This window comes from Salmo salar, chromosome 16 (genome assembly GCF_965601325.2).
Source record: "Salmo salar chromosome 16, fSalSal1, whole genome shotgun sequence".
Taxonomy (NCBI): domain Eukaryota; kingdom Metazoa; phylum Chordata; class Actinopteri; order Salmoniformes; family Salmonidae; genus Salmo; species Salmo salar.
In genome coordinates, this window is record NC_138306.1 from 44602944 (window position 1) to 44620518 (window position 17575).

Sequence of the window (17575 nt, forward strand, 5' to 3'; positions counted from 1 at the left end):
GGCCGTGGCTTGCTATAAAAAAACAATGCCCCAAATACAACACATGCGCCAAATATAACAGGTGTAAACCTTACCGTGAAATGCTTACTTACAAGCCCTTAACTGTTATTTTTCTTAACTGCATTGTTGGTTAAGAAAATATTTACTAAATAAACTCAAGTAAAAAAAGTTACATTAACGAGGCTATATAAAAAGGGGGTACCGGTGCCTAGTCAATGTGTGGGGGTACAGGTTAGTTAAGGTCATATGTACATGTTGGTAGGGGGAAAGTGACTATGCATAAATACAATTTAAAAAACAGCAAGTAGCAACTTCGGGAATATATATATTTTTTAAAGCTAATAGTAGGGGTTTGATTAATTGTTCAGCAGTCTAATGACTTGGGGTGGAAGCTGTTAAGGAGCCTTTTGAACCTAGACTTGGCGCTCCGGTACCGCTTGCCGTACGGTAGCTGAGGGAACAGTCTATGACTTGAGTGGCTGGAGTCTGACAGTTTTTAGGGCCTTCCTCTGACATCGCATAGTACAGAGGTCCTGGAAGGCAGGAAGTTTGGCCCCAGTGATGTACTGGGCCGTACGCACTACCCTCTGTAGAGCATTACGGTCGAATGCCGAGCAGTTGCCATACCAGGAGGTGAATGGGGGCGTGTTTGGCCCACCTTTTCCTGTAGTCCACGATCAGCTCCTTTATCTTGCTCAAATTGAGGGAGAGGTTGTTGTCCTGGAACCACACGGCCAGGTCTCCGACCTCCTCCCTATAGGCTGTCTCATCGTTGTCGGTGATCAGGCCTACCACTTATTTCGTTGGCAAACTTAATGGTGGTGTGGGAGTCATGCTTGGCCACACAGTCGTGGCTGAACAGAGAGTACAGGAGGGGACTAAGTAAACATCCCTGAGGGGCACCAGTGTTGAGGATCAGCGTGGCAGATGTGTTGTTGCCTACCGTTACCACCTGGGGGCGGCCCATCAGGAAGTCCAAGAGGGAGGTGTTTAGTCCCAAGGTCCTTAGCTTAGTGATGAGCTTTGTGGGCACTATGGTGCTGAATGCTGCACTGTAGTCAATGAATAGCATTCTCACATAGGTGTTCCTTTTGCCCAGGTGGGAAAGGGCAGTGTTGAGTGCGACTGAGATTGTGTCGGGGCGATATGCGAATTGGAATGGGGTTTCCGGGATGATGGTGTTGATGTGAGCCATGACCAGCCTTTCAAAGCACTTCATGGCTAAAGACGTGGCAGGAGTCATTTAGGCAGGTTACCTTGGCGTTCTTGGGCACAGGAACTGTGGTGGTTTGCTTGAAACGTACACTACTGTTCAAATGTTTGGGGTCCTTAGAAATGTCCTTCTTTTTGAAAGAAAAGCTCATTTGTCCTTTAAAATAGCATAAAATTGATCAGAAATACAGTGTAGACACTGTTAATGTTGTAAATGACTATTGGAGCTGGAAATGGCTGATTTTTAATGGAATATCGACATAGACGTACAGAGGCCTATTATCAACAACCATCTCTCCTGTGTTCCAATGGCACGTTGTGTTAGCTAATTGTCACGTCCTGACCAGTAAAGGGGTTATTTGTTATTGTAGTTTGGTCAGGACGTGGCAGGGGGGTGTTTGTTTTATGTGGTTCGGGGTTTGTTGGTATATGTGTTTATGTAGAGGGGTGTTTGTTTAGAGTATTCCGAGGTTTTTGGTTATGTTCTATGTTTGTATTTCTATGCTCTATCCATGTTGTGTATTTCTTTGTGTTGGCCTGGTATGGCTCTCAATCAGGAACAGCTGTACATCGTTGTTGCTGATTGGGAGTCATACTTAGGTAGCCCTGTTTTCACCTGTCCTTTGTGGGAAGTTGTTTTTGCACTGCTGTGTGTGTGTGTAGCCTACATTACTGTTCGTTCATTTCTTGTTTTGTTATTAAGGTTTCTAATAAAAGTTAAAATGAGCACTCAACCCGCTGCGCCTTGGTCCACTATATACGACGGCCGTTACAGAACTTCCCACCAACAATGGACCAAGCAGCGGGGTAAGGAGCTGGAGAAAAGCTATCGGGAGTCGTGGACCTGGGAGGAGATTTTAGCTGGGGCTGGACCATGGAGGATGGCTGGAATGGACCGGGACGGTTATATCGGAACACGGCTGGCATGGAAGCCTGAGAGGCAGCCCCAAGAAGAAAAAAAATGGGGGGGGGCACACGGGTAGTTTGGCTGGGCCAGGGTTAAGCCCCAAGCCAACTCCCCGTGCTTACCGGAGGCAGCATGTTACTGGTCAGGCCCCGTGCTATGGGGTGATGCGCACGGCGTCGAGGCCGAGCATTCACAGGCCAGTGTGTGCGGTGCCAGCGTCCCACATTTGCTAGGGGGAAGCGGGCATCCAGCCAGTAAGGGTGGTGCCAGTACTGCGCTCGAGACCGGCAGTGCGCCTTCACGGCCCAGTGTATCCTGTTCATGCTCCTCGCACTAGCCCTGAGGTGTGTGTATCCAGTATGGCGTCTCCAAAGCCAGCACCACGCACCAGGCCTTCAGTGCGTCAGCCCAGTCCAGCTCGTCCTACTCCTGCTCCTCGCACTAGCCTTGGGGTGCGTGTCTCCAGTCTGGTACCTCCACTACCAGCCCCACGCATCAGGCTTTCAGTGCGCAGTCCCCGTCCAGAGCTTCCGACGACAGTACCCCATCCAGAGCGTCCGGCGACAGTGCCCCGTCCAGAGCGTCCGGCGACAGTGCCCCGTCCAGAGCGTCCGGCGACAGTGCCCCATCTAGAGTCGCCCTACAGTCCGGAGCTCCCAGAGTCGCCCTACAGTCCGGAGCTCCCAGAGTCGCCCTACAGTCCGGAGCTCCCAGAGTCGCCCTACAGTCCGGAGCTCCCAGAGTCGCCCTACAGTCCGGAGCTCCCAGAGTCGCCCTACAGTCCGAGGTATACAGCGGGGGTGGACAGGTTAGGTGGGGGACTAAGGCCAGAGCCTGAGTCACCTCCACAGTAGGAGGATTGGGGAGGAGGGGGTGTAGCACGGGAACCGTCGGTGACGGTAGCCACCCTCCCTTCCCTCCCTTTAGTTTGGGGGGGGGTTTATTTTTGTGTGAGGTGCATCCGGGGTTTCCACCTTTTGGGGGGGGGGTGTACTGTCACGTCCTGACCAGTAAAGGGGTTATTTGTTATTGTAGTTTGGTCAGGACGTGGCAGGGGGGGGATGTTTGTTTTATGTGGTTCGGGGTTTGTTGGTATGTGTTTATGTAGAGGGGTGTTTGTTTAGAGTATTCCGGTGTTTTTGGTTATGTTCTATGTTTGTATTTCTATGCTCCATCAATGTTGTGTATTTCTTTGTGTTGGCCTGGTATGGCTCTCAATCAGGAACAGCTGTACATCATTGTTGCTGATTGAGAGTCATACTTAGGTAGCCCTGTTTTCGCCTGTCCTTTGTGGGAAGTTGTTTTTGCACTGCTGTGTGTAGCCTGCATTACTGTTCGTTCGTTTTCTTGTTTTGTTATTACGTGTTCTAATAAAAGTTAAAATGAGCACTCAACCCGCTGCGCCTTGGTCCACTATATATGACGTCCATTACACTAATCCTAGTTAATAATTTGAAAAAGCTAATTGATCATTAGAAAACCCATTTGCAATTACGTTAGCACAGCTGACAACTTTTGTTCTGATTAAAGAAGCAATACTACTGTCCTTGTTACGGATACAGGTAGTGTGTATCCTGTATTTCTTTTCTCTCCTTCTCCCCTCACAGGTGACAATCATCATTCCCCCAATCAGTCCCCAATCAGAAGACACCTGTTCCTTGTTCCTCAACCAATCACAGCCCCTTTCCCTTGGTTTAAAAAAACCCAGTCAGTTGTTTTCTCCCCAGATCAATCTTTGTGTTCATTCTCTCTGTAGCTCTCTCTCTGTATTGATCTCTTTTGTTTTGCAACTACATGTCACATTTGTCTGGTTATCCTGCGAGTATTGTTTTGTTGTTTGGTGGGAAAAGGGGGTACCAAGACAAGTCGCCCATGGGCATACATTACCTGTAGGAATACTTTGTCTAAGTACCCTAGTTAGAACTGGGCGGACCACCCACTGTATTTTTGGTTAGTTAGCTAGCTGTTCTTGAGGTAGGCTAGTCTAGCTTAGGGGTGTTTTGGATTTGGATTGGTTTCTTTGCTTGGGTCCAGCTTAGCCCCTTTTCTCACACCCCCTTACCGTGTGTTTAGCAATAAACCTTTAGAGTTTGACGGTAAACTTAAGTTGTCTGTGGTTTTTTTGTTCTCACTGTTGTCACTCTTCTAATTTGCATGATTTATGTTACGGGTCTCGTATCCATCTCCCCTAGACTGCCGGGCCAAAAGGGATTCGTAACAGTCCTTTTTTACACTAGTTGAGTATCTGGAGCATCAGCATTTGTGAGTTCGATTACAGGCTCAAAATGGCCAGAAACAAAGATCTTTCTTCTGAAACTCGTCAATCTATTCTTGTTCTGAGAAATGAAGGCTACTCCATCTGAGAAATTGCCAAGAAACTGAAGCTCTCGTACAACGCTGTGTACTACTCCCTTCACAGAACAGCGCAAACTGGCACTAAAGAGTGGGAGGCCCCGGTGCACAACTGAGCAAGAGAACAAGTACATTAGAATGTCTAGTTTGAGAAACAGACGCCTCACAAGTCCTCAACTGGCAGCTTCATTAAATAGTACCCACAAACACCAGTCTCAACATCAACAGTGAAGAGGCGACTCCGGGATGCTGGCCTTCTAGGCAGAGTTCCCCTGTCCAGTGTCTGTGCTCTTTTGCCCATCTTAATATTCAATTTTTATTGGCCAGTCTGAGATATGGCTTTTTCTTTGCAACCCTGCCTATTAGGCCAGCATCCCTGAGTCTCGCCTCTTGCCTGAAATTCATGACTTCTAGTTGGGGTATGTACGTATGGTCACTATGGGGATGATGTCATCGATGCACTTATTAATGAAGCCAGTGACTGATGTGGTATACTCCTCAATGGCATTGGATGAATCCCGGAACATTTTCCAGTATGTGCTAGCAAAACAGTCCTGTAGCTTAGCATCCGCATCATCTGACCACTTCCATATTGAGCGAGTCACTGGTACTTCCGGCTTTAGTTTTTGCTTCTAAGCAGGAGGATAGAATTTATGGTCAGATTTGCCAAATGAAGGGCAAGGCAAAGCTTTGTACGTGTCTCTGTGTGTGGAGTAAAGGTTGTCTAGAGTTTTTTTTCCCCCTCTGGTTGCACGTGACATGCTGGTAGAAATTAGGTAAAACATAACTTTCCCTGCATTGAAGTCCTTGGCCACTAGGAGCACCACTTCTGGATGAGCATTTTCTTGTTTGCTTATGACCTTATACAGCTCGTTGAGTGCGGTCTTAGTGCCAGCATCAGTTTGTGGTAAATAGACAGCTACGAAAAATATAGATAACTCTTGGTAGACAGAGTACCACACTACCTCAGGTGAGCAAAACCTCGAGACTTCTTTAATATTAGAGATTGCGCACCAGCTGTTATTGACAAATAGACACAGACCATCACCCCTCGTCTTACCGATGGACGGGAAACCCAGCCAACTGTATATTATCCATGTCGTTGTTCAGCCACGGCTCGGTGAAACATAAGATATTACAGTTTTTAATGTCCCGTTGGTAGGATAGTCTGGAACGGAGCTCATCCAGTTTATTCTCCAGTGATTGCATGTTGGCCAATATGACGGATGGTAGAGGCGGGTTACCCACTTGCCAACCTATTCTCACCCATCACCCAGATCTGTGGCCTCTGCATCTCCGTCTTCTCTTCATGCAAAGGACAGGAATGTGGTCCTGGTCCAGGAGCAGCAGTAAATCTTTGGCATCAGACTCAATAAATAAAAAATCTTAAACCCGTCCAAGTAATTGCTGTTCTGATATCCAGAAGCTCTTTTCGGGTCATAAGACCCGGTAGCAGAAACATTATGTACAAAATAGGAGCACGTAAAAACGGCAGCCATCACCTCCGGCTCCATTCTTCTAGCAGGCAGACCGGCATCGAGGAATTCAGTTACTGTTTGATTGAACGTTAGAAATGGGCAAAACGTATTACCTAAGCAACTTGGACCATGGTATGATCGTCGGTGCCAGGCACGCCGGTTCTAGTATCTCAGAGACGGCCAGCCTCCTGGTCTTTTCACACACAAGTGTCTAGAGAATGGTGTGACAAAAAAGAACCAGTCAGCAGCAGTCCTTTTGGCGAAAACAGCTTGTTAAAGAGAGAACTCAAAAGGAGAATGGCAAGAATCGTGCAAGCTAACAGGCGGGCCACAACAGGAAATTAGCGGCGCAGTACGACAGTGGTGTGCAGAATGACATCTCGGAACCCACAACTCGGCGGTCCTTGTCACAGATGGGTCATTGCAGCAGATGGCCACACCAGGTTCCACCCCTATCAGCTAAAAACAAGAAAAGTGGCTCTAGTCGGCACACAATCACCAACACTGGACAATTAAGTAGTGGAAAATTATTGCCTGGTCCGACGAATCCCGGTTCCTGTTGCATCATGTTGATGGCAGAGTCAGGATTTGGCGTCAGCAGCATGAGTCCATGGCCCCATCCTGCCTGCTGTCAAGGGTACAGGCTGGTGGCGGTGGTATGTTTTTCTGACACACGTTAGGTCCCTTGATACCAATTGAGCAACGTTTGAATGCCACAGCGTATCTGAACATTGTTGCTGACTAGGTGCATCCTTTCATGGCTACAGGGAGGTGGTCCGACCCAGTACTAGATGGGTGTACCTAATAAACTGTATATTCAGTTAATAAAAATGCAAGTGCCACTTAAGATTAATTTATTGAAATCTTAATATCAACTGGTTATGTCGTGGAACCCAATCTTGAAAAAGGCAGGAACCTCAGCTGTGGCGCTTGCTTGTAGAAGCCTATGGCTGTGCAATGGCATAGCCTTGCTTTATTAATTTAGCAGACAAGACGATCTTATTTCCAGAGCCCTTATCATAGTCAAGACATCTATTTTATAGTAAAAAATAAAATAAAAAAAATTGTAATGTATTAGAATCAAATATTTTTCCCAGATGAAAAAAGTTGCCAGTGCGAAGTGATGCGCATCTCGAGTCTGGAACAGTTATTCTCAAAGAGTGATCACTTGAAACGGGGCTCAATTTGGCGAGTTGAAAGAAAAAAAATTCTGGGTTACAAACTAAAATCCTTCTTCTTTTCGATATAGAGACATTGAATTTAGTTTATTCTGCCAGTTCTTTGGAATTTTCTTTGTGGATTAACAATTCCACATTGTACACTGAATGGTGGTGATCAATTACGGCCATGACATAGGAAAATAGACTTGCTGCAATTATTCAAAAACTGCAGTTCGTTGTTGGAAGACATATTTTCCTACTTCAATCAACCAGTCCATTTTGAATTTCTGATAAAACTGTCATCATTTTGCAAAGAATGTAGCTTGTGTATCCCATCAGTTTGATAGACATTTATTTCTGTACGCCTAACAGGAGCTTGTGTGTGCGCGGTCGGAACACAATTGAGTAAATGAGACATGGAGGGGAAAGGGATTTTAGGGAGAGGAACTGTGTGATGCTTGGCTTCTTTTGTTGTGCCCTGCAAATCCACAAGTACAAATGGAACACTAGAGTCAAAGCAAATACATTTTGTCTTCAAGACAAAATTTAACTTGCCAGATCAGGCAGCCACAAAGCACATTTCACCAAATAGTTGTACAGTATTAAAGATGGTAAAAGATCGAGCTTTGACGTCCGTTCGAGTACTCGTGCCTATCCCTTCACTGAACGCACTCTTAAATATTAACCATGCTCACTCTTTAACCCGTATAACAACTGCACAGGCCCCATATTAACATCCACAATCAGGTGTCATAAAAATCCACACAGGAACTCTTTTGAAGTTCTCTGCGTAGTGACGCACACCACTGTTTCATAGCAGATATGCTTCTTAATTCCTAACGGGGCTAACCTCAGCATGTCAAACCTTTAGAAGACGTTGATAACTGCAAAACATACACGATGTCTTGACTTATAAGCAGGACAAACACTCACCATTTTTGGATACTGTACGACTACTAAGGATAGATACAAATGTTGGTTGAACTAAGTTAGCCAAGCCAATCCCAATATCATTAAGGTTTAAAGTCAAATAGAATTGTCCCTAAGCAAAAGATGCATGTGTATCATAAAGTTTGGGCTGTGAAAGATAGTGATAAGTCAACATAAGCAGCAACACCCTAAGATTGGCACTGAAATTACCATGTTCTAAACAGTGCCCTCCATACTACGCCACAATAAGTAACGCAAGTTATGTAAAATACATTTTTATCGTACCAAGCATTTATAGTGCCTTCAGAAAGTATTCATATCCCTTGACTTATTCCACATTTGTAGTGTTACAGCTAAATTCTAAATTAGTTTGTTCCCCCTCCCCCATCATCTACACACACACACACACACAATACCCATAATGACAGTGAAAACATGTTTTTAGGAATTTTTGTAATTTGTAGAAAAATAAATACCTAAATATCTAATTTACATAAGTATTCACACCCTTGGCAGCAACTACAGCTGTGAGTCTTTCTGGGTAAGTCTAAGAGCTTTGCACCCCTGGGTTTGCACATTATTATTTAAAAAAAATGTCAACCTCTGTCAAGTTGGATGTTGATCATTACTAGACCGCCATAGGTTTTAAAGCCGCTTTAGGTCAAAACTGTATTCAATATTGTCTTGGTAAGCAACTCCAGTGTATATTTGGCTTTGTGTTTTAGGTTATTGTCCTGCTGAAAAGTTCCTTTGTCTCCCAGTATGTTGGATAACAGACAACTAGGTTTTCTTCTAGGATTTTGCCTGTGTTTACATCTATTTCCTTTATTTTTATCAACAAAAAAAAACTGCCTAGTCCTTGCTGATGACAAGCATACCCATAACATGATGCAGCCACCACCTGCTTGAAAATATGAAGAGCGGTACTAAGTGATGTGTTGTTTTGGATTTGCCCCAAACATAACACAGTATTCAGGACATAACATTTTTGGACAGTTTTACTTTAGTGCCTTGTTGCAAACAGGATGGATGTTTTGGAATATTTGTATTCTGTACAGGCTTCCTTCTTTTCACTCTCTCATTTAGGTTAGTATTGTGGAGTAACTCTATAAATGTTTTAAAGTCACCATTGGCCTCATGGTGAAATCCCTAAGCGGTTTACTTAATTTCCGGCAAATGAATTAGGTAGCACGCCTGTATCTGTGTTGTGAATGGCTGTATTGATACACCATCCAAGGTGTAATTAATAACTTCACCATGCTCAAATGGATATTCAATGTCTGCTTTTTTTTTTTAAATCCATCTACCAATTGGTGCCTTCTTTGCGAGGCATTGGAAATCCTCCCTGGTCTTTGTGGTTGAATCTGTGTTTGAAATTCACTACTTGACTGAGGAAGTTTACAGATAGTTGAATGTGTGGGGTACAGAGGTTAGGTAGTGATTAAAAAAAAACCACTGTTAAACACTATTATTGCACAGAGAGTCTATGCAACTTATTATGTGACTTGTTAAGCAAATGTTTACTCCTGAACTTATTTAGACGTGCCATAACAAAGGGGTTTGAATACTTATTGACCTAAGACATTTCAGCTTTCCATTCATTTGTAAAACTTTCTAAAAACATCATTCCACTGTAATTATGGGGTATTGTGTGTAGGCCAGTGACACAATCTAAATTTAATACATTTTAAATTCAGGCTGTAATACAACTAAATGTTGAAAAAGTCAAGGGGTGTGAATACTTTCTCTAGTCACTGTATATTGTTTAGTTTCCCACATTACACAGTTTTGTGTTTGACATCAATTTCCAAGTAGTGTCTGTCTGCTAACGGCATCTGATACTGTAGCTCCAATGATGGTGAAACCAAATACATTTCTTTCTTCATTAAACATCTAGACTGTCATACAGGCTGCCAAACTACAAACACCGCATATTTGGGCATCAGTTTTGCAAATATCCACTAAGCAAGCAGTTAAGCTCAGACTGCATCTTTTGTTTGACGGTTAATGGGAAAATGTTGAAAAGTAGTAGTAGCCCCCCATCTAAAGGACACACAAGGTAATCTTTCAAATCAAGGAGTGCTGGTACCGAGTCAATGTCAGTAATCTTTCTTGGAAGACTACCATATACTGTGCATCCTACACTGAACAAAAATATTTTAAAAACATGCAACAATTTCAAAGATTTTACTGAGTTACAGTTCATATAATGAAATCAGTCAATTTAAATAAATTGATTAGGCCCTAATCTATGGATTTCACATGACTGGGCAGGGGTGCAGCCATGGGTGGTCCTGGGAGGGCATAGGGGCACCCACGTAGCAGCCAGGCCCACACACTGGGGAGCCATGCCCAGCCAATCAGAATTAGTTTTTTCCCCACAAAAGGGATTTATTACAGAGAGAAATACCAACCCCCCTCAGACGATCCCACAGGTGAAGAATACAGATGTGGAGGTCCTGGGCTGGCGTGGTTACATGTGGTCAGCGGTTGTGAGGCTGGTTGGACGTACTGCCAAATTCTCTAAAATGACGTCGGAGGCGGCTTATGGTGAAGAAATGAACATTCAATTCTCTGGCAACAGCTCTGGTGGACATTCCTGCAGTCAGCATGCCAAGTGCACGCTCCCTCAAAACATCTGTGGCATTGTACTGTGTGACAAAACTGCACCTTTTAGTGGCCTTTTGTACCGAGCACAAGGTGCATCTGCACAAAATTTAAGAGAAATAAGCTTTTTGTGCATATGGAACATTTCTGGGATGTTTTTTTTCCAGCTCAAGAGACATGGGACCAACACTTTACATGTTGAGTTTATATTTTTGTTCTGTGTAGTTACTACCCCTCACAGTAATTGAGTACTGGGAAATTCCACAGTAACGGAAAATGTATGCCAGACATAAATCCCTGATAAAAAAATGTAACAAACCATACAACTCTATGCACAATGACTGCTTTGAACGGTTTACACAGTAAATAAAATAAAAACATCTACTGGAAAAACTGTGCAGATGCAAAGTTTGGTAGCAGAAATATGGTACAATCTCCCTCAGAATAAAACTGAGGGAGATTAAACCATCATTCTGTAACCCCACTTTGAATCTGCATAGTTCTTCCTGTAAATGTGTTTTTGTAAAATTATAAGTGGAAATTGTAAAAAAATAAAATAAAGTCCTTGTGCATAGCGTTCTTGTCAAAATAGTGCTCAAAGCTCCAAAGAGTAAGTTGCCACATGTTAAACGTTTTCCCATTCAAGAGGTACTACAATAATGACTTGCTTACAGTAGACAGATCAGACAGGGGAATTCTGTCTCTAAAACAGTAAACTGTTGTTAACTACGTACGTACGGTTGAAGTCGTAAGTTTACATACACTTAGGTTGGAGTCATTAAAACTCATTTTTCAACCACTCCACAAATGTATTGTTAACTATAGTTCTGGCAAGGCGGTTAGGACATCTACTTTGTGCATGACACAAGTAATTTTTCCAACAGACTATTTCACTGTATCACAATTCCAATGGGTCAGAAGTTTACATACACTAAGTTGCCTTTAAACAGCTTGGAAAATTCCAGAAAATGATTTAGAAGCTTCTGATAAATTATGTCAATTAGCCTGAGTCAATTGGAGGTGTACCTGTGGATGTATTTCAAGGCCTACCTTCAAACTCAGTGCCTCTTTGCTTGACATCATAGGAAAATCATAAGAAATCAGCCAAGACCTCAGAAAACAATTGTAGACCTCCACAATTTCCAAACGCCTGAACGTACCACATCCATCTGTACAAGAAATAGTACGCAAGTATAAACACCATGGGACCACGCAGCCGTCATACCGCTCACCAATGTGAAATGTTTTTACAGGATGCACAGGGACATACCACAGACCATGCTGCCCACACTGCATACCCATCACAAAATGATCAGAATAGCTACAATAAAATGCCTGAATGGGATACAGGGTTACAAATGTTGGCTTTAGTTTCTTTGCATTGCATACAAACTCCAGCAGAGGCTGAGGAACTTCTGTTTATACTCAATCCGCAGAAAGTTTGTTAACTAACACTCGCCCCCTAACTCTGACTTTGCTGGTCGTAAGTACATTTTTCCTCAATAAAGTATCTATGATTTGTGGTCTCCCACCTACCTATCTTAAGATGAATGCAGCACTAACTGTAAGTCGCTCTCGATAAGATTACTACAATGTGAGTGAGTGAGTGAGTGACAACATGGAGCGAGAGAACGACAGAGGGAAATAGAGATCAAAAGGAAGCAGACAGAGGAACAGAAAGACGGGAAGATAAAGAGGAGGGGGGAGAGGGAATGTATAAATGTTTTTGAGAAATGCATATGGTAATGTATGAATTCAAAAAAGCACTTAAGAGCTGTTCATAAAAATGTATTACGTTCAGTACACAATCTAACCAGTCTTCAAACCAACAACATATTGCCAAATATAATCATCCATGTTATGCTAGCACAATTTAAAAGTCTCTGAATTTAACAGAATCTCTTAAATTAAAGTAGCCTGACCAATAATGTGGCCCAAGTTACATGGAAGAAACCGTTATGAAAAGGTTATGTTTTCTCAAGACTAGTTTCGAAACTAGTTAGATTTCACTATGCTACTATAAATATGCGATCAGTTACACTAATGCCTAATTAATGTATAACTAGCCGTACACCAAGAAATATATATATAAAGATACGAATGAATTATTGGACCTATAGATCTATATTACAACCTTATTAAAATACCATGAGAATGTTGACAAATATAAACAACTGGATAAAGAAAACAAGACACACAAGTGACTCCACCTGCCAGAATTGATAAGGGCAAGTAGGCCAATCTTCACAGTTAGTGGAAGACATATTTTGAAATGAAAAGCGTTTAAAAACTGCCATTGTGGAGCTAATTCCCCATACACTTGAAGTAAAAATTAAAGTATAATCCATACCCATTTGATTTAGTTCCTTATCGAATACAAATCACACATTTCACTGCCTGTTTTCGAAATGTAGGTGTTCCTTTTTAAAGTCTCGCGCCGTCAAGAAACATCTTTGAAAAGTTTCACTTTCTTACCTTTGGTCGCTCGACTTCTTGAGTATTTTAGAGAAGAACCCCACGACAATTGCAGGTTATGAAGGAATATTTAGTTATGGTCTCTTCATTGAAGGTCGTTGTCTTTATCATACATTTTATTGCTTTTACTTAGACTTCAAACTCCGTGAATGCTGCTTTCGTTGCGAATGACGTTGATTTAGTCACATGCCAGGAAATGTTTGTGGATGTAAACAATGTAAGCGTGCAACCAATGATTTACATATATACTAGATAACTGTTTGGGGCGCTGTGTTGAAGCCACTGCGCCTTCATCTTGGCACTCCCCCACCGTTATAAAAAACATATTTTTGAAGCTACAGAAATGCACGTATTAATGTCTACATTCGTTTTTTACACATGTATTATATTACAGACAACTTAATGCATACCTTTAAAGTATATTATGTGAGCTAAAGATAAAAAAAAATAATCCTTAAAGTATAATTGTATGTACATTACTAATGTTACTGTCCCCACTACAACAAAAAAGATAGTTACTTAAATACATGTAATTTTGTCCTTGAAACATTTAATTGAAATACTGTAGAATTCCATTCATTCCTATGGAGGACTGCTCCTACTGGGGAGTGGCAATATGGCCGACTGGCGGCTTCAAAGCCTCTCAATGGCCAAAACATATCTAAAGCAAGGAAGGGTTTAAATGTCATTGCGTGCAACCAAGCGGGACACGCTGTTCAGCCAAATGATGGGAGGCTGGGAGGGCAACTTTGTTGCAAATGATGTACAGTAGCTGAAAAGTGAGAACTTTGTTGCGTAGTGACGAGTTCAACTAATGCTTTTTTCGCTTTAACTTCACTGTCATGTCAATGACAAGCCTGGAGTTTATTGAGAAAGTGGTCTATTATTGTCAATTTTCCCGGCTGGCATCCGACCTACTTTAGTTTACAGGTAAACAGGTCTGAAAATAAGCCTACTGACTGGCTGTTTATGTGGTTCACTAAAAATGATCTTAAAATAATATAACCCTACCACTAATCATAATAGAATATATATATATATATATATATATATATATGATAGATAGATAGATAGATAGATAGATAGATAGATAGATAGATAGATAGATAGATAGATAGATAGATAGATAGATAGATAGATAGATAGATATAGCACTTTGTGACATCGGCTGATGTAAAAAGGGCTTTATAAATACATTTGATTGATATTTCTACCTTTATTTAACTAGGCAAGTCAGTTAAGAACAAATCCTTATTTACTATGACAGCCAACTCAGGACGACTCTGGGCCAATTGTGTGCTGCCCTATGGAACTCCCAATCACGGCCAGATATGATACAGCCTGGATTCGAACCAGGTACTATAGTGACGCCTCTTGCACTGAGATGCAGTGCCTTAGACCGCTGTGACAATCGGGAGAGCTAATTTACTAGCTGAATTGACATACACTGAGTATACCAAACATTATGAACACTTTTTGCCCTCAGAACAGCATGGACTCCACAAGGTGTCGAAAGCGTTCCACAGGGATGCTGGCCCATGTTTACTCCAATGCTTCCCACAGTTGTCAAGTTGGCTGGGTGTCCTTTGGGTGGTGGACCTTTCTCGATACACACGGGAAACTGTTGAGCATGAAAAACCCAGCAACATTGCAGTTTTTGACATAAACCGGTGTGCCTGGCAGCTTCTACCGTACCCCATTCAAAGACACAAATCTTTTGTCTTCCCCATTCACCCTCTGAATGACACACATAGACAATCCATGTCTCTAGTGTCTCAAGACTTAAAAATCCTTCTTTAACTTTAACTCTCCTCCCATTCATCTACACTGACAAGTGACATCAATAAGGGATCATAGCTTTCACCTGGATTCACCTGATCAGTCTATGTCATGAAAAGAGCTGGTGTTCTTAATGTTTTTATACTCAGTGTATCTTGATGCAATATATAACACATCTCATCTGGAGAAAAAGAGAACATAATTCAATGCAATCATTTATTTATTTCAACCCAAACAAAAATTAGGCCTATTTGTCATAGTCTTTTCAAGAAAAAGAGAATTTGGCTTTATTATAGCTTTTTTCATAGCTTTATTTCTAGTGATACCTGACACATTGGCTGTGTTTATAAAGGCAGCCCAATTCTGATATTGTGCCAATAATTGGTATTTTTGACAAATCAGATCTTTCGCTAACAATTTGGCAAAAGATCAGAATTGGGCTACCTGTGTAAACGCAGACATTGTCTGTGCATCTTCTGTATTCAGTTCCTTGACGCATCCATCCACCTGTGAATGAACAGTACCAACGATCGACTTCAATATGCTGCTGACCAACCTGGGAGCAGATATTCTTTACCACATCACAGGATTGCTTTTAGTGCCTATACTGACTTCCTTCAAACACACATCACTTTCCAGCAACCAGACAAAATAAACAAACAAACAAAAACAGGAAAAAAAAACATGGTGGGTGACACGTCCTCATGAACAACATTGTCTGAACCCCAAATAGAATACCTTCTCTCATGATGTGTTTTCTTTCAGAATTGTTTTATAGGGTAACGGGCAAAAGGAGACTCTTCATTGATCTTGTCCTGAAAATAGGAATAAAAAGAAAGATTTAGAATTAATTTGGATTCCAATTTGTAAGTCGCTCTGGATAAGAGCGTCTGCTAAATGACTTAAATATAAAATGTAAATGTCAAAGATTTGTACCTTTTGAATGCATTGCATTAGAGACAAAAGACTGGAGCACAAAGTGTGTAAAGCACATAATTTAAAAAAGAAACCATCTTTGCATAGAATTGATCATCAACAATTATCTGATAAACTGGCTTAATTCTCATGTGTTAAAGAATCCATTTTGGTTTACATGACATTGGTTTCCTGTGCATTAAACTGCTTTTCTTCTGTCACTTCTATATACCCGAATGTCCTGTTCATTGAACAGGAAGCTCTTTTGCATGCAATATCTATACAATTCACCAATACAAAATCAATTCACCAATGGCACATCTTCGAGCCTCTGAAATGTTGAACCTCTGGAAGTAATGAGCTTTGCAATTCCAACAGCCAGCAGAAGACCCAGACAGATGCAGAATATGCAGAGGACTGCTACGAGGCCCGGACTCCTTGATAAGACATGTCTCCCATCACTTTCTAATGCTAAAGAATGAATAACAGTGATAAAGTATGGTTACAAAAATATATAAATCAGTTCTCTTAAAAGTAAATTGAATCTATTAATCAGGTGGCATTTCTGAAATATGAACATGCTGTTCTCTTGAAAGCTTAATTATAACAGAACCTATGTGTCCACTGGTAACAGTTTGCTTTACCACTAAGACTCACTGTCTGCAGAGATTATTTAATTTGATTCATTCAATAATATATTCATTATTTTCATCTGAAACACACACCTGTGCTTGAGCTCATGTTCCCTGTTGTAAAATCAGAGCTTGGCGACAAAGTTGATGAGAAGATTGATGATGTTGAGTCATGACCAACTGTTCCAGTTAGGGTCTGATTCATAGTAGTGTCAGCTGTAAAACCTGTAGAGGTATGTGTGGTGGTGCTGCCATTGGATGCTTGTGATGGAGTTAGTGGCTGAGAGGATTGGGAAGGCTCAGTTGTAGGTGATGAAGGGGATGATTCACCAGTAGGATCTGTATTAGGTGCTTCACTGACTGATGAACTTGTCCTACTAGTTGGCGTGGCAGGGACCGCTGTGGGGATGGTGACAGACAATGTTGGGGTATTCCTGGTGGTTGCCTTCGTTGGAGTCACTGTCAAGGTTGATGATGGTGCTCCAGAGGACCCTGCATTAAAGGAGTGTTAGTATTGGATCATTTCATATTTTCATACAGGCATAATCATATTTTGTTATGCTCTGTAACTGGGTCATCCCTGATAACAAATCTGCATCTGAGTCCAATGTTTTGAGGCAATTTGTTTGTGGTAAAACAAATTGAGCCAAAACCTGGTATGCATTTGGGTAGTCTCTTGTGATAAACCAGGGATGGGTAGGGGGGTCTCAACTTACTGTTGAGAGTTAGAATAGTAGAATACACAGGGTGCAATTTTGAAATTTGGTTGTGCATCAGCAGTTTCTCTTTTTATGTCAGTCAATATTTTTTAGATCGATAGTTTAGCGGCGAGCTAACTTATCTAAGCTTGTTATCAGTCTCACTCTGATACACTAAATGACCAAAAGTATGTGGACACTTGCTCGTCAAACATCTCATTCCAAAATCATGGGCATAAATATGGAGTTGGTCCCCACTTTGCTGCTGTAACAGCCTCCACTTTTCTGGGAAGGCTTTCCACTTGATGTTGGAACATTGCTGCAGGGACTTGCTTCCATTCAGCCACAAGAGCATTAGTGAGGTCAGGCACTGATGTTAGGCGATTAGGGCTGGCCCGCAGTCGGCCTTCCAATTAATCCCAATGGTTTT

At 41.9% G+C, this 17575-nt stretch overlaps 1 protein-coding gene across 2 annotated transcripts in view; it reads right to left on the reverse strand.

Annotated features, from left to right (window-relative positions):
• The window catches only part of LOC106573897 (3',5'-cyclic-AMP phosphodiesterase 4C), a 153633-nt gene extending 140298 nt beyond the window's left edge, over window positions 1-13335 (reverse strand). For both annotated transcript variants that reach the window (XM_045697294.2, XM_014149336.3), the window contains exon 1: window positions 13122-13335. The gene's annotated coding sequence lies outside the window, so the exon portion shown is untranslated. The remainder of the gene's footprint in view (window positions 1-13121) is intronic.
• Between the last annotated feature and the right edge of the window lie 4240 nt (window positions 13336-17575).